Source organism: Corythoichthys intestinalis, chromosome 22 (genome assembly GCF_030265065.1).
Source record: "Corythoichthys intestinalis isolate RoL2023-P3 chromosome 22, ASM3026506v1, whole genome shotgun sequence".
In the NCBI taxonomy this organism is placed as follows: Eukaryota; Metazoa; Chordata; class Actinopteri; order Syngnathiformes; family Syngnathidae; genus Corythoichthys; species Corythoichthys intestinalis.
Genome location: NC_080416.1, coordinates 7,172,714 through 7,195,400, shown reverse-complemented (window position 1 = coordinate 7,195,400; position 22,687 = coordinate 7,172,714). Strand labels below are relative to the sequence as shown.

General features: G+C 38.5%; 1 protein-coding gene across 1 annotated transcript in view; it reads right to left on the bottom strand.

Annotated features, from left to right (window-relative positions):
• Nucleotides 1-22,687, bottom strand: part of LOC130910911 (ephrin type-A receptor 7-like) — a 747,396-nt gene that overhangs the window by 686,652 nt on the left and 38,057 nt on the right. The window contains exon 3 of the mRNA XM_057828557.1: nucleotides 4,643-4,788. The gene's annotated coding sequence lies outside the window, so the exon portion shown is untranslated. The remainder of the gene's footprint in view (nucleotides 1-4,642; nucleotides 4,789-22,687) is intronic.

The following is a 22,687-nucleotide window of genomic DNA, read 5'->3' as shown; positions in this document are numbered from 1 at the left end:
TACTTACTCTGAATAAATTGAAGAAACTACCAGCCGTGTCGAGTCGAGTCTCTGCTCTGTTGATTTGTCATCCAAGACTTGGGGTGTGTTCAGGTTCGAGAATAGCGCACGTACTTCTGACTCTAAGCTGTTTGTCCCTGCTCATTCAATTAGACAGTGCTTTCCAAAGTTTTGTAGCGTTTCTGTGTTTGCTACACCTGATGCTAGCCTCGTTCCCATCTCCCACTGTCAGCCAGCAATAACTCTGCTTCCATCTTGAGGACGCCAGGACGGCAGACGCTTTGAAGGTGACGTGAATTGTTGGGAAACGCGCCTACCTGAATGCAGCCCCTCGAGAGATGCGATGGAAGTGATTGTGATTGGCTGAGAATTAGAGTCATGTGTCGTTGTAAGCCAATCAGAGCCGGTGATTTCACAAGCAAACCGGAACAGCGCGTGCGGCAAACACACACATGCAAAACAGATGCACAGGGTCGGGATGGCAGAGCATTCAGAAGAAAAATTGTCTTTTAAGAGGTGGAGATATAGACACTATTTCAAGTTTGTCGAAATTAAAGGAAAGAACCTGCATGTAATGTGTAATTTATGTCCCGGGGCAAAGCTTTTGTCAACATCTGTGGTAAGCAATTCAAATCTGCTGAAGCACCTAACAAGTTAACTACCTGTCTCTTCTTCTCTATTCCACTGACTCGAATACTGCTCAGAAAATTTCAAATTCTTTGACATACAATAAGTTCTTTTTAAAGTAATGGAAATAGTTACTTTCCCTCGTGACTAGTTACTTTTTCTATAGAGTAATTCAGTTACTAACCCAGTTACTTTTTGGAAGAAGTAGTGAGTAATGTAACTAATTACTTTTTTAAAGTAACGTGCCCAACACTGGTAACGAGTAATCTAACATGTTCATTTTTCTACACCAGTAATCTGATTCAAGTTAGTTTCCTTAGTATCTCTGCGTTACTCTTTTTTCATTGCCTCATAACGTATGTAGAATGAAGAATATTGTAGTCATGTACGAAGAGCATTTTGAATTGCAAATGCTAAAATAAAAGGTTCCCGGTACGTGTTTCCATGACAATCTCTTAGCCATTTCCTGTTTTGGTCTCACGTCACGTGTTGTGGGACCAGGGCTGGCCCAGGCCATTTGGGGGCCCTAAGCAAAATAATGCCAAGGGGCCCATATTTTTGGCCCACCATTTCATCACAGTGTACTGTGAAACCCATACATGCAATCCAACCCATACGTCCATATTTTGTATATTAATCAGATTTTGTTGCACTGCGTACTTCAAACTTCTCACCCCAAATGATTGTCGGTACTTACAGTAGATGGCGTCAAACCGTTTTCCAAAAGAGGAAAAGAAAAAAGTTAATGAAGAACTTTCATTTTTTTTAAGCTTGTAATCAAGTATCAAAACTCACAAGAGTCAAAGCAAACTGTAGTAAACGGATGTTTGCATAGATAAACGGCAATGCGTGCCACATTATTCACGATGCTCTAATAACGTATAAAATGAGGTTGCCAGATTGGGGGCCCACTAGTGGTCAGTGGCCCTAAGCAGCTGCATAGTCTGCGTATAGGCTGGGCTGGCCTTGTGTGGGACTGAGGCGGGTGGACATTCGCGCCGAGTATTGAGACGTTGCGAGGGAATGTTGAACTGTGGATATCCATTAATGAAGGTGAGTATTTTTCCTTCATTCTGGAGGGTATCAGCAACAGGTTGGACCCCCTTCATGCGCGGCCATTTCGTAGCTTTGCCGTAGCAACGACGGGCAGTCATCGCTGCAAGTTGGCAAGCTTTGTTTACATCATATGGGTGTTGCACATTCATGCCGTGAGGTGATGTGTTCGTTTAGCATCTGTGGGATGTGTTGTAAGTCCGACTGAGTGTAAAGTGCTTAGTTGCCGCCACGTTTTGTGGCCAAATTGACCTCGTGTGTGTTGAGAGGAGTACTTCCGGGTTGTTAATGTGCACAGCTGCACGCGCATCCGCGCCCGCCACCACCTTTGTGTTTATTGCACTGTACAATCCACTAGCGTGTTGTTGATTATTGTGCCGTCAATTTGCATTGTTTTACATTGGCACTGATATGCTGTTAACCATAACCCAAAATTCAGAAGTTTTGACATTAGGCTTAATCTTAAGAGTTAGCGGGGTTTAATTGGTAGGTGGAGTTGATTTCAAAAAATTCCAAGCAGTTTGTCAGATATTTCTTAGTTTCAGGGCTCCGGAGTGGCTAAGCTAGCGCGAAATTCTGATATTCCCCTTTAAATTCAATCATCGGAAAGTGAATTACATGTGGTGACATTTTTCTGTTGTCATTCTTATGTTGAGGCGGCAAAGGGAGAAGAATGGGTAAAAAGTAACTGATAGATTACTTTTAAAGTAACTTAGTTACTTTGATAATGAAGTAATCAGTAAAGTAAGTAGATTACTTTTTTAGGCGTAATCAGTAATTAAATTACTTTTTCAAGTAATCTGTGACAACACTGTCGAGGGTGCATGGGAATTCACCCAAAAGGTCTACATGTCTTTAGTGGATTTGGAGAAGGCGTTCCAACGTGTCCCTCTGGGAGTCCTGTTTGAGGTGCTTCGCGAGTACATGGTCCCGAGCCCCTTGGTAAGGGCTGTTCGGTCCCTGCACAACCGGTGTCAGAGTTTGGTCCGTATTGCCGCAACTAAGTCGAATGAGTTTCCAGTGAGGGTTGGACTCTGCCAAAGTTGCCCTTTGTCACCAATTCTGTTCATAGCTTTTATGTACAGAATTTTTTTAGGCGCAGCCGAAGCGTTGACGGGGTCCGGTTTGGTGGCCTCAGCATTGCATCTCTGCTTTTTGCAGATGATGTGGTGCTCTTGGCTTCATCAAGCTGCGATCTCCAGCTCTCTCTGGATTGCTAGCAGAGTGTGAAGCGGTTGGGATAAAGATGAGCACCTCCAAATCCGAGACCATGGGTCCTCAGACAGAAAATAGTGGCTTGCCCTCTCCGGGTGGGGTGTGAGATCCTGCCCCAAGTGGAGGAGTTCAAGTATCATGGGGTCTTGTTCATGAGTAAGGGTAGGAGGGAGCGGGAGATTGACAGGCGGATCGGTGCAGCGTCTGCAGTGATGCAGACGATGGATGGATGGATGGATGGATGGATGGATGGATGGATGGATGGATGGATGGATGGATGGATGGATGGATGGATGGATGGATGGATGGATGGATGGATGGATGGATGGATGGATGGATGGATGGATGGATGGATGGATGGATGGATGGATGGATGGATGGATACAAGTCACGGTTTGGTACGGCTTCGGTACAATAGGGAAAATGTTTTTGGAAAGTGTTTTATTGGCTAAAACTAAAAGCAGCTCGTTAATGTTCAAAATAAATATAAAACAAGTTTGATGTTCTATTCTTCTAACACTCTTTAATTCCAAGTTTATGTGCAAAAACAGCACTTTTTTGTAGGGATTGACTGAGGTAATCCTTAGGTAGCACTCGCCAGCTTCGGTAACTTTTTCATGAAAATCAGGTACTACCATTTTCAATGTTAGATTACACTCAGTTAACTTTAAACCATTACCAGTGAACATACACTTCCACAGTATATATTATATATATATATATATATATATATATATATATATATATATCGGCTAAAATAAAACAAAATGTGCAAATCGTTCCGAAACTGAAAAAGCATCTCTTGAAATCGTGCCAAGAGTGTTTTAATGACTTAAGCCTTGGGCTGGACCTCTTTTGAAAATATGAAATACACTTCAAAATGTGTTAGTAACTGCATTTGATAGTTCCCACTCTATACATTCACTGCAACTTTTCTAGTAGTGATCAATGATAAATGCTATTTTGTTTGGTGTGTTTTCATTTTCTCGTAATGTCCTATACCGCCCCCTAGATTTTTAGGAGGACTAACTCTGACATCTTTTTTTGTGACTTGAACGTATTCACCATCTGATTGCATGCACCGAATCCTGATGCCCGTACTGTGGCGGTACAGGACGAATACAAATACTGTTACACTCTTACTACTCAAATTTCCTAAAAAAAACACATGAAATAAAAGCCAGAGAATTTCATAAAATGCTCCACACAAATTTCATAAAGGCTCTCCACTCAAATTTAAAAGAATTCAAGCAGAACATAAATATAAGCCACGCTAGCCTTATTAAAAAAATAAAATAATAATAATACAAATTAAAAAAATAAATGGATTAAACCATTTTGGTTGACTTAAAAACTCCCAACAAATGCACATTTTCAGTGATTTAGTTTCCTGAAAACGATCCGGCTCTGACAGCCACAAGACTTCTCTTGATTGTAAAATATCCTGGCAATTTTTCATCCGCACTGAATTTTACCAGCCCGGTGGTGCGACGATAAAAGGACAGTAAAACTTAGTTTGTCAGTGGGTTTCCACACAAGCAGACACAAAAACAAACGACTAGTGATCATGACTTTTACGGCAGATATAAATCAGGACAAAAAAAAATTGTTGGTGTTTATGTGGGAAAATCTCTGCTCGGTGGAGCTTTCTCAACTTGGGTAGCTGCTTCATATTCAAACATAGACTTCCCTGGAATGTATCCCTTAACCTCATTCACTCCGTTTCCCATCTCTTAATTAAACCCACCTTTTTTCTTGATTTTTCTCATTCCTCTTGGTGTGGTTCACTCTCAATCTCTCTCACCGCTGCGACACCACGGCCACCGCTGATTGATGACAAGACAAATCTCTCAAGGACAGGCACCTTGTTAAAGTCGCACCAACGGGTCTTGTCTGTGGGACCACATGAAGATGGAAGGACTAAGTTAGGTTGATTGCATGGCACGGTAGGGGTTTTGTTGATAACGTATTCATGAAATTTGTTGAAAATTTCTTGAAAATATAAAGTACGCATTGGGATTTCTTTTTTTAAAAATGGGTTTCACTTCAAAAAGCAGCTAGCAATACGTCCAGGCCATGTTACGACAAAGCAGCCCCTCCAACATTCTTATGTTTTTCTTTGATACAACTTTGTTTGTCTCACAATAGGATTCTGTATCAAATTGGCCAGCTCCAGTTATTCTGGGTTTTTTTTGTTTTGTTTTTTTTATCACAAAAAAATGTACATTGATCAAATTAAATTCATTTGAAAATCAATAAGCTGTCACAAATTTGGTATTTCTGGCCATCTCTATGAATTTACATAATTTATGCCACAATCAAAGTCCTTCTAAAAGACAGGTGTCAAACCGGCGGCTCATGGGCCAGATCTGGCTTAACACGTCATTTTGTGTGGCCCATGAAAGTTAGCGTTTCCAACTTAAATAAAAAAAAAAAAAATCTCAATAAAAATTTAGTAGTAAATCACTGTTTTTTTTTTCAACATTTTAAATTAATAAACATTTTTAAGAAAATAAAATGTTTAAAAAAAATCCCTGTTGTTTTCACAGTAAAAAAAAAATGTTTTTATCCAGTTTTATACTCGATTAGTGGATTAATCATGTCAGCACTCATTTGACTGGATGTCATGGAAATAGGACAGTGGCACCTCTACTTATGAAAATTAATTGATTCTGGAAGTAGTTTCTTAACTTGAAAATTCTGTCAGTAGAGACGCGTTTTCCATGTAAATGCCCTAATTCATTCCAAGTTCCCCAAAATTTAGACATCTTTTATAATGCATAAAAATGCATCAAAACATGTAACAAATACATGTTACAATTAGCTTATTGCACAATTAACATAAAATCTGAGTTGTGCATTGTGTAAAAAAAAGAATAAGGTAAAGAATCAAAGTTAATACATTAGTGTAAAGCTGTCAGAACACGAGCTAATGAAGAGGTCGCTGGGATACACATATATACATACAGTAAGGCAAGGCAAATTTATTTATATAGCACAATTCAACACAAGGCAATTCAAAGTGCTTTACATCACATGAAGATCATAAAAATCGCATTAAACTCAATAGAATGTAAAAACAATCGAAATAGGAAATAAAATTATACATAAAAATCACATCACGAATAGAATAAAAAAAATAAAATAAATACTACTACTACTACTGCTAATAATTGAATTCAGCAATGGAGATAAGCACAAGAGGAATAGAAAGCAAGTAGATTGAAATATATAGACAGTTATGTATATGCGGTGCTAAACAAAAGCGTTTTTACCCCCTGATTTAAAAGAGCTAACAGTTTGAGCATACTTCAGACCTTCAGGTAACTTGTTCCAGAGGTGAGGAGCATAGTAACTAAATGCTGCCTCACCCTGCTTGGTTCTTGTTCTTGGAACATACAGGTGACCGGTTCCAGACGACCTTAGGGGTCTAGATGTTTCATAAGAATCGAACAAATCAAGCATGTATTTTGGTCCAAGGCCATTAAGTGTTTTGTAGACGAGCAGTGGTATTTTATAGTCTATCCTTTGACTCACTGGAAGCCAGTGTAACGATTTTAAAACCGGTGTAATGTGGTCCAGTTTCCTCGTATTTGTGAGGACTCTGGCTGCAGCATTCTGTACTAGCTGCAGCTTCCTGACTGATTTTTTATCAAGACCTGTACATATACCGTTGCAATAGTCCAGTCTGCTGAAAATGAATGCATGCATAAGTTTTTCCATGTCTTGTTGAGTCAGAAGCCCCTCAAATCTGGCTATATTTTTTAGGTGGTAATAAGCAGATTTAGTGACGGACTTTAGATGGCTCTGAGTCAATAACTACGCCAAGGTTTCTGACTTGATTTGTAGCGCTAAGTGACATTGTGCTAAGGTGCCTGCTTATTTTTTACCTTTCCTTTTTTTGGCCCAAAAATGATCACTTCTGTCTTCTCCACATTTAACTGGAGAAAATTCTGGCACATCAATTCATTGATTTGATGAATGCATTTTCTCAGAGAGACTAAGAGCCTATAATCATGTAGGGACACAGAAATGTAGAGTTGTGTGTAATCTGCATAGGTGTGATAGATGTCATACTGTTCCATAATCTCAGCTAGGGGAAGCATATAGATGTTAAATAAGAGTGGTCCAAGAATTGACCCTTGAGGGACTCCACAAGTGAATTTGGTCCGTTCTGACTGATGGTTTCCGATTGTCACAAAGAAATCCCTATCCTGTAAATAAGATGTGAGCCACTGAAGAACAGTGTCAGTAAGACAGTAGAGGTCCCTCTTAGCCAATTGGATGCCAGAATTGCTAGGCAATAGCCAATGGCAGAGCAGCTATAAGTATGTTACATTCAGTCAACTCTGGGAGCTGCGAATACCAGCCGTACTGCATTTTTGCCTTATCCTGAAATTTCTTAAGAAGAGTCAATATTTTCCCATTGAGGTGTGTCTTAACCTGAAAATTCTGTATGTAGAGACATTCTTAGGTAGAGGTACCACTGTATACTGTGGAGAGAAAGAAAAAAAGGACCATTAAGAAGGCTAAGAAAGTAGCATCTTTGATGGATGTAACTCATTGACTGCCATTGACAGAGCTAGATGTCCAATTCATTAAAAAAAAATGTGTGAAATATTTATATGACTTGGCTGACATAATGGTCGTAGGATAGGGGTGTTAACAGTCATGTGTGGAGACAGCGCAAAAAGAAAGAGAAGGGATCTGATGTCTGCGGCGCCCCCCAGGGGGCCGGCTGAGCCCTTTTGGACAGGTAGCGACAAGCGTCCGTCTGATTAATGATGAGGAAGTCAGCGTATTTATCACTGCTTCACGTCAGCTCTGTGAGGAAGGCTGCTTTGGGGCCAGAATTCAGAGTTTGGAATAATGACAGATGGGACAGGAGACCTGATTATTACATGAATCAGAAGCAAAGGAAAAAGTTAAGTTTGAGGTAGGAGGCCTCAAAAATCTGACATTTTGCTTTTCCTTCGAGAAGAGCATTTGAGTAGGGAGCGTCAGTTTCATGATTAAAAATAACTGATTTCTGCAAGAAAATTAAGATTTTTTTTTTTTTGCCCATCATTAGGTTATGTATTCGGTCCCGCATTTGTCGCTTTAATTCAAGATAACTCAAGAAAGAATAAAGGGATGATTAAAACTTGCATGATATGTTTGCGATATGAAATAGAAGAGGGGATTACATTTGGAGGTCATGAGATGAAAGGTCAGAGGTCAGAAAAGGAATTTCGCAATGACATTTCATACTGTACTTAAAATACAGTGTTACCATGGCGATGCTTTGAATTTGGCGGCTTAGTTTGCTCTCTCTGAATATATACATCCAGGTAAAACATATTAGTGGACTTGATAAATAGTACTAGAATGAAGTTGAATTCTATTTTTGCGATGGAAGAGTTTAAATTCATACCAAAAAAAGTGCTAGTTATGACTTTTTTTTTTTTTTAAAGGTTCAATTTTGAGAATAAAGTTGTGTTTTTAAGCGATAAATGTAAATTCTGCACGACATGCAGTTAAAAATTCGTTTAAAAATCAAGTTTAATTTTTTTTTTTTGTAAATAAATAATCAAGAAAATTAAAAACTATGCAAACTACAATTTTAGGTTGATTAAAAAACAGAAGAAATGTGTGTTTCGAAGAAAAAGTAATGTTTGTACCTCATTTTGCATCATATTCATTTATACAGTGGGGCAAATAAGTATTTAGTCAACCACTAATTGTGCAACTTCTCCCACTTGAAAATATTAGAGAGGCATGTAAATGTCAACATGGGTAAACCTCAACCATGAGAGACAGAATGTGGAAAAAAGAAAATCACATAGTTTGATTTTTAAATAATTTATTTGCAAATCATTGTGGAAAATGAGTATTTGGTCGATACCAAAAGTTCATCTCAATACTTTGTTATGTACCCTTTGTTGGAGGCCAAACGTTTTCTGTAACTCTTCGCTTGGTGTAAAGAAATCAACTGTGGAATCAATTATTAGAAAATGGAAGACATACAAGACCACTGATAATCTCCATTGATCTGGGGCTCCATGCAAGATCTAACCACATGGCGTCAAAATGATAACAAGAACGGTGAACAAAAATCCCAGAACCACACGGGGGGACCTAGTGAATGGCCTACAGTGAGCTGGGACCACAGTAACAAAGGCTACTATCAGGAACACAATGCGCCGCCAGGGACTCAAATCCTGCTCTGCCAGACATGTCCCCCTGCTGAAGAAAGTACTCGTCCAGGCCCGTCTGCAGTTCACTAGAGAGCATTTAGATGATCCAGAAGAGGACTGGGAGAATGTGTTATGGTCAGATGTAACCAAAATAGAACTTTTTGGTAGAAACACAGGTTCTCGTGTTTGGAGGAAAAAGAATACTGAATTGCACCATACCCACTGTGAAGCATGGGGGTGGAAACATCATGCTTTGGGGCTGTTTTTCTGCAAAGGGACCAGGACGACTGATCTGTGTAAAGGAAAGAATGAATGGGGCCATGTTTCGAGAGATTTTGAGTGAAAATCTCCTTCCATCAGCAAGGGCATTGAAGATGAGACGTGGCTGGGTCTTTCAGCATGACAATGATCCCAAACACACAGCCAGGGCAACAAAGGAGTGGCTTCGTAAGAAGCATTTCAAGGTCCTGGAGCGGCCTAGCCAGTCTCCAGGTCTCAACCCCATAGAAAATCTGCGGAGAGAGTTGAAAGTCCGTGTTGCCCAATGACAGCCCCAAAACATCACTGCTCTAGTGGAAATCTGCATGGAGGAATGGGCCAAAAATACCAGCAACAGTGTGTGAAAAGCTTGTGAAGAGTTACAGAAAACGTTTGGCCTCCGTTATTGCCAACAAAGGGTACATAACAAAGTATTGAGATGAACTTTTGGTATTGACCAAATACTTATTTTCCACCATGATTTGCGAATAAATTCTTTAAAAATCAAACAATGTGATTTTCTGGGGGTTTTTTTCCCACATTCTGTCTGTCATGGTTGAGGTTTAACCATGTTGACAATTACAAGCCTCTCTAATATTTTCAAGTGGGAGAACTTGCACAATTAGTGGTTGACTAAATACTTATTTGCCCCACTGTATATTTTATACATTTACTTTGCCATTATATTTTGTATCATTTTTATAGTTTGTTCCTTATCACCAGACTGTCATTGAGAAAAGTCAAAATCAAGTTTTTACAATGAACCCACATTAAATGTGCTGCTTTTTTGCGTAATATTCTCTAACTTTTTCAAATTGGGACCTCGTTTTTGTAGGATTTGCCATTTTTATTTATTTTCTGCTGAGGGAAACTGACAATAATGTAGCAGCCGTTCAAACAAACCTAAATAATTGCCCTGGCGACCGAGGAGAACGACAGAAGCCAATCGGGGAGGGCACATCTGCATTTCCAAAACAAGACTCCTTGTCCAAAGAGATGATTTCTCGTGGCGGGATGAATAAAACAAGCAGTCGGTGGCGAGCTGCGAGTACCTGAACAAATTGTGATGAATTGCTGTCCTCCGCAGTCAGATCAAGAGAGCTTGTTGTGAAATCAGCCAGCCACTCACAAATGGAGATTAATGTAAATAGCTTGGATTTAATGCAACCTATTGAGTGTTCCGCAAGTCTCATCACGACTAAAGCATGGTCGTTCAAGGCCACTTGGAACTTTTGATCAACTTGTTTTTCCTTGAAGAGAAAGGGAATGATCAGGTTTCCCAGTCATCAACGGCGCTAGGCGTTCAATGCAACCAATATATTCCCGTTGAGACGTGTCGTAACCTGATAATTCCGAGACGTTCGTAAGTAGAGGTACAGTGTATAAAAAAGTATCTGAATCTTTTGGAATTTCTTACATATCTGCATAAAATCCCCATCAAATGTTACCTGATCTTTGTCAAAATCACACAGATGTAAAAACAGTGTCTGCTTTAACTAAAACCACCCAAACATTTATAGATTTCCATATTTTAGTGAGGATAGTTTGCAAACAATGACAGAAGGGTGGGGAAATAAGAACCGTCTGCCTAAGGAGACTTAACACGAGAAAACCCAGCAGAGGCCGACTTGGCCTTTCCCATGACAAACACTCCTAATATTCCCTACCAATGGCCGATTTGGCCTCTCCTCAGTGACTCATGTGATAGTTCGTGTCAGTTCAAGTCAAGCTACATTTATTTAATTACATTTATTTATTAAATTTGACACTTTTTACACACTTTTTAATTCACTTCTCCTATCCTCCACACATAACGACACACATAAGAATGGCCCAAATGTGTACATTGTTTTGAAGAAGAAAAAAAAGGCGTTTTACAACTGCAATTTGAGGAATTGTGTCAATAGTTTAGAAGGACTGAATCAGGGGCATGGACTATGGATTGTGGTCATTGTGTCTGAAGTTAATGTATGTCTAGTGGTTGCATTTCCATATGAACAGCTGTTGTCTGTCTGACAACGACTTGCCAATTCAAAAGCACTTGGGTCATTTTCGCCACCTCTGGGTTTTCCCTGGGAGAGGCCATATCGGCCATTGTTTGGGACTAGAAGGAGTACCAGAATTCTCTGGGACTTCTAGTGTTAAAGGGCAATTGAAACCAATTTTTACCCAACAATTTAAGTCAGGCGTGTGCCCAATCACTGATGAGTGGTTTAAAGCTGCCCTGCCCACTATAAGTGGCAGTTTACATGGCGACTCTGCGACACGAAGACGCAATGACTGAGTAGCGGAAGACAAAAAATTCTGAATCCTGCCTCCAAAGTGGAAGAATTCGATTGCGGGGGCTTGAGGGGGGCTGGCTCCGCTTGCACATCAAAAGCTCCTGCCGCGAGGGACCCGCGCCGATACTGTCAGCACTCGTACACGTCACTTTGAGCGTGCGCAGCGGTGCTATTAAACATTAAAAACAGCTAATGGCGGAACGTCAGCTTTAATTTACTGTTTTAATAATATTTTTGTTGAATGTTTCCATTTTTGGGCCTTTTTGAACAAAAGAAAATGCCATTGCTTGGAGTGGGCGGGCATGTTGTCTTCCGGGCTGAGGAGGTCAAAGTGCGTCATTCACTGTCACTTTGTAAATCTTTACTGCCCCCTCGGGCCTGGCATGAATACAGCATCGTTTTCATGGGGAATTCAGACATTGTTCGAATGGAGACGGAACCATATAAATGCAAATTTGAAATTTTTCGTCTTTTCGGAGAGTCACCATGTAAACTGCCCCTAAAACACACACCTGGTAAGAAATGTCTTGATGAGAAGCATTGTCTGATGTGCATCGTGGCTCGGTCAAAAAGAGCTGTCTGAAGACATGCAATCAAGGATTGCTTATTTGTATGAAGCTAAGAAAGGATACAAAACCATCTCTAAAAGTCTGGATTTTCATCAATCGACAGTCAGAGTAGTTGTCTACAAATGGAAAGATTTTGGCACTGTTGCGTCTCTCTCAAGGAGTGGCCGTCCACCAAAGAGTTCAGCGCAAATTACTCAGAGAAGTAAAAAACAACCCTAGGGTGTCCGCTAAAGACTTACAGAAATCACTGGGACAGTCCAATAGGAAGCCACTGCTGTCTAAAAAAAACATTGTTGCTCGTTAAATGTTCACAAAAAAGGCATTTGGACACTCCACAGAAGTTTCGGCAACATATTTTGTGGACTTATGAAAACAAAATTGAATTGGTTGCATATGTGGAGGAAAAATGGAACAGCTCACCAATATCAACACCTCATCCCCACCGTGAAGCATGGTGGAGGGAGCATGATTTGGGGCTGTTTTGCTACCTCAGGGCCTGGACAACTCGCAATCATTAATGGAAGAATGAATTCAAAAGTTTATCAGGATGTTTTGCAGGAAAACCTGAGGCCGTCTGTCAGACAGCTGAAGCTAAAAAGAGGATGGATGCTGCAACAAAAAAATGTTCCAAAATACAAGTAAATCAACTTTAGAATGGTTTCAGAAGAAACAAATGCACAAGTCCAGACTCGAACCCCATCGAGATGCTGTGGCATGACCTAAAGAGAGCGATTCATGCCAGACATCCCAGGAATCTGACTAAAACTACAGTGGTTTTGTAGAAAAGAATGGGCCGAGATTAGTCCTGATCGATGTGCCAGACTGATCTGCAGCTGCAGGAAGAATCTGGTTGAAGTTCTTGCTGCCAAAGGGGGGCACAAAATATTAAATTTGATGTTTCACTTACTTATTTTTCCCCTTCTGTCACAGTTTGCATACTATCCTCATTAAAATATGAAAACCTATAATTATTTGGGTGGTTTTAGTTCAAGCAGACACTGTTTTTTCATCTGTGTGATTTTGACAAAGATCAGATCACATTTGACGGTGATTTTGTGCAGAAATGTGAGAAATTCCAAAAGGTTCAGATATGTTTTCATACCACTGTACCACTGTTTGTTTTGCAAAGCATCCCCACAATTAAGGGGCTTCAGTCTAAGCAAGACATGTAAAAACTTATCAATGAAATCATTTTTTTGTGTACTGGATTATTACAATGGCATATTTACAGGTTTTAACAAAAAAATCAATCAGGATGCTGTAGCTAATCCAGAATGATGCTACAAGTACAAATACAAACTGGACCATATTACAGTAGGTCATAAAATCTTTACGCTGGCTTCCTGCGAGTCAAACAGACTATAAAATTTTTAATATCATTTGTGGCAGCCTTAGTAACTTGCCATAAGGTTGTAGGTGCAATTTTCTACACAAAAAAAACGCATTTCAAAGGAGAAATATGTGACTGAAGATGTGAACATTCATATATCTTTCCCCCAAAAAATGTAATAATCTGTTCTAGTGCAGCACTTGCACGTTTTGCAAGATTATCACAGCGCTCCGCCGCGGCTCCAGCCTCCCAAGCAGACGAGGATTTGCCTGATTTACATTCAAATGACAGGCGAAATTGACAAGATTAGTAAGACGCCCCTGTGGGGGAGATTTGTCTTGAGCTCCAGACACTGTTTGCTCCAGTAAAAGTCTTCAGCCGTGAGACGCCACCCGAGAATTGATGGAATACAGCGGTGGCGAAAAAGAAACACACCTCGGACGATAGCAAATAACCAGTGTTAGTTGCTGGTGGAAGGGGGAGAATATATGCCCTTCAGTTTTTCTGCTGCTGCTGGCGCGCGTTCCAGACGGCTATGAATGTTGAATGAGGAGGTGGAAGGCCTCAGGAGTAGAGCAAGAAAAAGAATACGGTTTTATTTTTTTTTATTTCATACATTTTATTGTATTGATCTTTTTTAAATTTTTTATTTATTTATTTTTTTAATTTAAAAAAAAAAAACAGTTTGGAGGAAGGGCAGGAAGGTTTTTTTTTTATTATTAATCTAATGTAGTGCTGCAACGATTAATCGATTAACTCGAGTATTCGATTAGAAAAAAATATTCGTATTAAATTTTGTTGCTTCGAGTATTCGTTTAATTAAACTGGCGTTGTAATGGTTTACTTTGAAAGTGTTTGCATTTAGATTTATTGATTAGGGCCGATACACTGCCCTCTGGGCTGCCTCTTTTCACATGGCTGAATCCAACTGCTCCCTGTTAAGACCAGCACAAGCTAAGTTTTTGTTTGAGCTATTGTTTTTTATAACTCATTCATAATTTAGTTTATCGGTATATTTAGCCGTTTTTTGTGGGAACATATGTCTGAACCATTTGTTATGAGCATTGTGAAAAAAAAATTGCATTTCATAGCATTTAAGCGAACTGACTTTTTCTATGTAAGATAGCCAATTGTTCTTTTGTTTTACATAGATCCTCGTTTTTTTTTTTTTTTTTTTTTTTTATGTAATACTGTTTGAGGCTCAGGTATTTTAATTTTTCACGTTCCTTATCCGATTACTCGATTATTCGAACTAACTAGTCCATCGATTAATCGACTACTAAAATATTCGATAGCTGCAGCCCTAACTATCCATCTAATGTATATTTAAAAATATATAACTTGCATTTTTTTATCATTATACTGGACAAGAAAAATAAAAATCACATTTTGAAAATAGTTTGGAGGAAGAGTGGGAGAAAAAAGATGTTGGGAGGAATTTTATTATTTTATAAGGGCCCGAGCACAAACAGGTGCGAATGCCCTATTGTTCTGCAAAGGATTATTATTCTTTTTTCATGGCAAATGAAAATGGCCCATTTGGAGGGCTTAACATGCTAAAAAACTAAAATTTTAAAAATTAAGATAATTTGGCAACGTTGTAAAAAAAAATCACAAAATGGCTCAGTGGCGCCCCCTGAAATTTTTTAAAAAGGCCTCTCCTTTTAGGTTTTTTCAACGCAGAGCGATGAAATTTGGAGGGATGATACCTTGTGCAAAAATGCTTCAAAAAGTCTCTTGCACCCATATTCCAAACCCAACAGGAAATCGGGTATTTTGCATTGAATGTTGAAAAACATGCCATTTTTGTCGAAAACCAGCGTGCACGTTTAAGGCCTGTCCTGGGCGGGGTACCAAAGTCTGTCGTTATTTGGGGATAAGGGTTAGGGCTTCTTCAGGGCAAATGAAAATGGCCAATTTGAAGTTCTGAACATACTTAAAAAGTCAACAAAATTTGCACATGTCAAAATGGTGAGTTTTCATTCACGAGCCTGACCTGTGCGGGGTACCAAAGTTGGGCGTTTTTTGGTGTTTAGCGTTAGGGTTAAGGTTTAGGGATTCTTCATTGGTTATTACTTTTTCATGGCAAATGAAAATGGCCAATTTGAAGGTCTTACCACATTAAAAAAAAAAAAAAAATTGGCCTCTCATTTAGGTTTTTTCAACGTAGAGCAATGAAATTTGGAGGGATGATACCTTGTGCAAAAATGCTTCAAAAAGTCTCTGCACCCATATTCCAAACCCAACAGGAAATCTGGTATTTTGCATTGAATGTTGAAAAACATGCAAACTTTGGCGAAAACCAGCGTGCACGTTTGAGACCATTGCGCCAAGGCAGTTAGTTGGATCCTCCTCAAAATTGGTGAGACTCTTCATGAGACATATGAGACGTTAAGTTATCAAAATGATGAGTTTTCATTCACAGGCCTGACCTGGCGGGGTACCAAAGTCGGGCATTATTTGGGGATTAGGGTTAGGGTTTCGGGTTAGGACTTCTTCAGGACAAATGAAAATGGCAAATTTGAAGTTCTGAACATGCTTAAAAAGTCAACAAAATCTGCACATATCAAAATGGTGAGTTTTCATTCACGAGCCTGACCTGTGCGGGGTACCAAAGTTGGGCGTTTTTTTGGTGTTTAGGGTTAGGGTTAAGGGTTAGGGCTTCTTCATGGGTTATTACTTTTTCATGGCAAATGAAAATGGCCAATTTGAAGGTCTTACCATATTAAAAAAAACACCGAAAAGAAATTGGCCTCTCCATTTAGGTTTTTTCAACGTAGAGCGATGACATTTGGGGTCATCCTAAAATAATACCTAAAAGTACCTTGCACCCATATTCCAAACCCAACAGGAAATTGGGTATTTTGCATTGAATGTTGAAAAACATGCCATTATTGTCAAAAACCAGCGTGCACGTTTGAGACCATTGCGCCAAGGCAGTTAGGTGGATCCTCCTCAAAATTGGTGAGACTCTTCATGAGACATATGAAATGTTAAGTTATCAAAATGGGGAGTTTTCATTCACGGGCCTGACCTGGGCAGGGTACCTAAGTCGGGCGTTATTTGGGGATAAGGGTTGGGGTTTCGGGTTAGGGCTTCTTCAGGACAAATGAAAATGGCAAATTTGAAGTTCTGAACATGCTTAAAAACTCAACAAAATATGCACATATCAAAAAGGTGAGTTTTCATTCACGGGCCTGACCTGTGCGTGGTACCAAAGTTGGGCGTTTTTTGGTGTTTAGGGTTAGGGCTTCTTCATGGGTTATTACTTTTTCATGGCAAATGTAAAGGGCCAATTTGAAGGTCTTACCATATTTAAAAAAAACACCCAAAAGAAATTGGAGGAATTGATAACGAAGCATTGAATGATCCAATTGGATTAAAAAAACTTCAAATAGATATATTCACACGTGGTAACAGAAAATACACCATAAATATGTATTTGAAAAACATGATAAACATATTTAACATTTAGCATACACATATAATGTATTATTTTCTTGCTTTTTCAATATTACATCGAAGAGTAAGCAAAATGTATTTAGCATTAAAAAAAAAATCACCGAAAAGAAATTGGAGAAATCGATACGTTGCCCGAGGGCCCGTTGAGTCCTGCATGCAGGGCTAGTTTATTTATTATTTTCTCTTTAAATTTTTTTTCTTTTTAGAAAATTCACGTTTTAAGCATCAAAATGTATTAAAAGCTTAGAGGACAGAAAGTGAAGAATGACAATATGCTTTTTATTTTATTTATTTATTTATTTATTTATTTTAATTTGCTAAATCAAAATGCATGTTTTGATCATAACTATTTCTAAAAAAAAAAAAAAAAAAAGAAAAGAAAAAGAAAAATTCCTTATTAACGCCATTGATGGCGACAGACGTCCGATCCATTTTAACAGCCAGGGCTGGCAGTGATGAGTTATGGATAAACTCTCACCTCAGTAACTTTCACTTCCTCTTAAACATTTTGTGGGGGATACCGCTACCAAAATAACTCATATTTTGAGTTATTTAGACATGTATTTTGAGTTACTTGGACATGTATTTTCTAACGGGTGCACACTTTAGTTAATATTTGATTTTTGATTTTGGCTTCTAAGTTGAGGTAACGACTACAGCTGTCAAAGACCTGGCACCTACCATCTGGCGGGGGGGTATTTAATTTAAGTATGATTGTTTGGGGTCATTTTTTCACTGTTTATTTAAATGCACATTAGTTGATTTATAGTTTGGTGTTAACATATGTAATTTTTCCATCGGTTGTTATCTAAATACTTTGACAATGTTTGGTTAATTTGTTATAATACCATCCATTTCCCTCTCCTGCCTAATGAACATAATTGACAATCTTCTCCAGTTTAAACGTCTAATATGAAATAAAATAAAATGCGAACATATTCGATGAGCACGAGCGGTTTCATTCCGATTATAAAACCCACGACAGGCATTTTCTTTACAACTTCCACTCCATTGAACTCTTTTAGCGGACATCCATTGACATGCTAAGCACACACGCCGTGCAGAAATAAAGATTCAGCAGTTCATATTTCAGAGCTTCTTTGATTTCACGCCTTCAGCGCGGCCATTACATTCCATCACGTGTGTTAATAATGAAATAGGTGCTGTTCTTTTGTGGCTAATCTTTCTTATTTGCCATTCAGCCACTTAGGGCAATTTCACTACATCTCATGTTTGAATACTTGGCCCAGTGGGTATTCAAAATGAGATGAAATGGGATTATAATAATGTGAGAACCCTCAAAGGAGGCGATCCACGCGCACTGCTTTTCTCTCAGGCACTACCGCAATCACTATGGGGGAATATTAATTACTGTCAAAGTGCTAGAATGTTATTAGGATTTCTCATTATGCATCTTCAAGTCGCCGGTGTGAGGGAAAGCAAAGCAGCGGGAGACACTTCGAGTCGTGCAGTGGAATACATCGGGGGACAAAAGTTGACCTCCAGTTTGTCGGCTTTTTGAAATTGGTTTTTCCCATTCAGAGAAATGAATGAATCAGTCCGCTTTTTAAGTTAGCCGTTTTTGTAAAAGGTAGCCAGATTTAAAGCAAGGGCGTAGGTTTGCATAGGGACGGTAGGGACATAACACTACCAACTTTTCAGGATGCTTAAATTATCCCCACCAACTTTTGAGTAACCTTGTTTGCATTGATAATGACTTCAGTTATATGGGTAATTTAGAATATCTTCCCATACGTTGTAAGGATAGAACTGACCCTACCATTATTAAGTGAATTGTTTTCATTATGTTCAGACTCACAGTATATTTACATCTTTTGACTTGCCAGTCCATTTTTCCCCTCAAACGCACGTTTGATTGGCTGATAACTTGACCCCATCAAAAAAAGCACTCGCAGCCCTGAAAGAAATACAACACGTCGACAACAATGCCGCCTCCTCTGGCCCCTTCGAAGTTTTTTTTTGACCAGCAGCAGCCACTGTATGTAAAAAGACATCAGTGTTGTGTAGGTGGGGAACACACCACTAATTTTGCTATTAGAATTCTGACGTCAGAGTTATCAGAACATTAAACTGTGTGAGTATGCTAACCTGCAAACTTGAATAGGAAGCTGCTTAGACGTTAATTATACTTACCAAACTTTTATTTTCGTTATTCCCTGACTACGTTTTTTCAGTTATATTCAATTTATTTAGACAATGTTGAGTGGTCTTAACACAAATGTTTATTTTTTTCATTCCTGGATAGTTGAGATTATTAACAAGTATATGTTACTATAGTTTATGTTTAAATATTGCAATTTAAATTTGCTAATAAAATCCAGACATTTATCCTGGAATTTTTTAAAAAATGTTTCTTTAGTAGTCTTTGAAAACACAGGTTTGAATCGAACGGTGTTTCACCTGAACCAATACACTTGAAAGTTAGCATAAGTCAATACAGAAATGAAAATACAGAAATATCAAAATTTTACAAAAATTTTGTTATCCGATATTATCAAGTATCAGAATAATATCAGCCAATACAAGCATTTTAAAATATCGGATAATATCGACATCAGGTTTTCATGATCGGTTTTGGGCCAATATGCATGTTGCATTAAAAGTGAATGTAGAAACTTTCTGCCTTATGCCTCTCTACAGCGGCTGGTCACAGTTTAGCACAGCAGTTATGCTTATTAACCACTAGATGTCTCCAAACTAAGATGCTTGCGATTTGTTATGTGAGCAGACCATTTGAATTTAATGTGCAAAAAGTAAAGATTATTGGAAAAAATTAATACCATAATTTTCGCACTATAAGGCACACCTGACTATAAGCCGCCACCCAGCAAATTTGGCACGAAAACGGCATTTGTTCATAGATAAGCCCACTGGACTATAAGCCACAGCTGTCCTCACTGTATTATAGGATATTTACACCAAAATATATTAACCGGTAACACTTAATTTGACAGCGGCATCATACGACTATCATAACACCAAACTGACCACCATGAAGCTTTGAACCAATTGGCTGCAAAGCTTCATTGTTTCAGTAAGTTTCATTATGCTATCATTGCTCCCTTGGGGGTTGACAGTCTACCACTCCTTCCACCTGCTGTCAACACTGTTGTTATCCAATATGCCTCCTAACATGCATTGCAGCACTACAGATATAAATAGCAATCAAAATTCATTTTTGTGCCAATTATTTTTTCAATTACAGTTCCAGTGTCATTAATTGCTAGTTATGGTATTTGATAACACTTTATTTGACAGTAGTGTCATAAGACTGTCATTAGACAATCATAATTATGACATGACACTCTCATGAGCATTAATGAATGCTTATAACAGATGTAATTTACTGTCATCAGGCAAATTATCTACCTTTTGAATGGATGAAAAGATCCAAACTGGACATAAGTGGAGTTAGTGACATAATTTGCCAGATAAAACTTAATGACATCTGTCATAAGCATTCAGTCATTCCCACGATAGTGTCATGTCATAATTATCATGGTCTTATGACAGTCTTATGACACCCCTGTCAAATAAAATGTGACCTATTAATCCAAATAAATCAACAAATAAGCCGCACTGGACTAAGCTGCAGGATTCAAAATGAAGGAAAAAAGTAGTGGCTTATAGTTAGAAAATTTCGGTATGTTAAGTCCATGACCGCAGAAATAGGATTTGGGAGTTAGACAATATCGGGATATCGGTTAATAAGTCATTATCGGACTACAACAAAAAACTTTTTAATAAATTTTTTTAAAACAGGTAGTCCCCGGGTTACGACGTATCTTTTTTTCACAAACAGTACCTTATCGTACCTCACAATATCTTATTGCTTACATTATTAATGTGACATCTTCTGTCCTCACTAAACTTGAAGTTGTTCAGCTTGACATACTGCAAAAAAGGCAATTGTGCTTTTTAAAGCTTTTTACTTCCTTCACTTTTGACAGTTTGTAAAGCTGTACCACACATATGTACACTTATGTTCAAAACGAAACACATTTTAACAATAAAACATTTGACACAAAACAATTGGTGTTCAAACATCCATCTAGTCTGATCAATATGTTAATATGAGAAAAATAACAGGTGGATTTACTTGATAAAATCATTGTAATTTGCATTCACTTTTATTAAGTAAATTTTACTGCTTGCAATATTAAGTTCACCAGTTAAACTAGTGGACTTTTGTTTGGCAAATTAGGCTAATTTAATCTATACTGAAAAAATAACTGGTGGATTTACTTGATAAAATAATTGTAATTTGCACTTTTATTAAGTAAATTTTACTGCTTGTGAACTTGATATTGAAAGCAGTAAAATTTACTTAATAAAAATGAGTGCAAATTGTTACTGTTATTTTTTTCAATGTACTAAATTTACATATTGATCAGACTGGATGGACGTTTGAACACCTGTTGTTTTGTTTCAAGTGTTTTATTGTTAAAATGCGTGTCGTTTTGAACATAAGTGTATCGTACATATGTGTGGTACAGCTTTACAAACTTAAAAGTGAAGGAGGTAAAAAAGCTTAAAAAAGCACAATTGCCTTGTTTGCTGTGGATTTACTTGATAATTGTAATTTGCACTTCTATAAGTAAATTTTACTGCTTGTGAACTTAATATTGCAAGCAGTAAAATTTACTTAACAAAAGTGAGTGCAAATTGTTACAGTGATTTTATCCAATAAATCCACCAGTTATATTTTTATAGTGCAGATTAAATTAGCCTAATTTGCCTAACAAAAATCGGCTAATTTAACTGGTATGAATATTAACGTATAAACAATTCTCATAGCAAATTGCTCACACAAACTGTAGCTCTAAACTTAATTACAAATCCATACACAAACATATATTAGCTGAAACAACTTACAGCCTTATGTTGGCCAAACCAGAGCACAGCTGTCCTCTATCTGTGTCAGACGACTCTGCTCCTCAGTTATACAAGGCGACAGTCCAGCCAGATCCAATGCTGCCACCAGAGGGCAGTGTATCCTCCATCATTCAACAAAATACAATACTTTTGGACTTTTTTGGATAGTTATTTTGAGATTTAAGGGTACTTAAAGTGTCAATTCCGACTTCGGCAGAGTAGGAACGGAACTCATTCGCAACCTGGGGACTAACTGTATTTGTATAACAGCAGCAAAATGATGTCACTGTACTGCCTCCATGCCAACCCTGTCCACTCGCTCTCCTTCCTTCCTCCCTTCTGACTACTTATTTACTAATGATGTGCAGCAATGCTTCCCCTTGTGTTTTCATTTCACCTCTTGGCCGCCCCTCCACCCGACCCCATCAAGGTGAGACCTGGGTGGTTTTAATTGGCTGCTATCAATTAGAGCGAGAAAGCACAGCAACTCACAAGAGGACTCCCCCTTTCGTTATCTTTGTCCCCGAACGAGCAAACTCTGGGTTCATCCGCAGACCTTCCCTCATGCTCTTCCACCAAATATTCTCTTTCATTACATGTCTCGCTCTCCTTTTTTTGCCACTTTTTCTCTCTTGTACTAACTCTCCTGTCCTTATCTATTCCGGCCGCCACTTTTAAATAAATCCCTGCGGCAGGGAATGAACCAGACATGGCCATCATGGGACCAAGAGGAGGCTAATGCCTTTTTAATGAGGCCTCGGCCACAATGTGACACAGTAAAGTGGCAGGAATCGCTGGCTGGTGAGCCCTTGGTCCAAG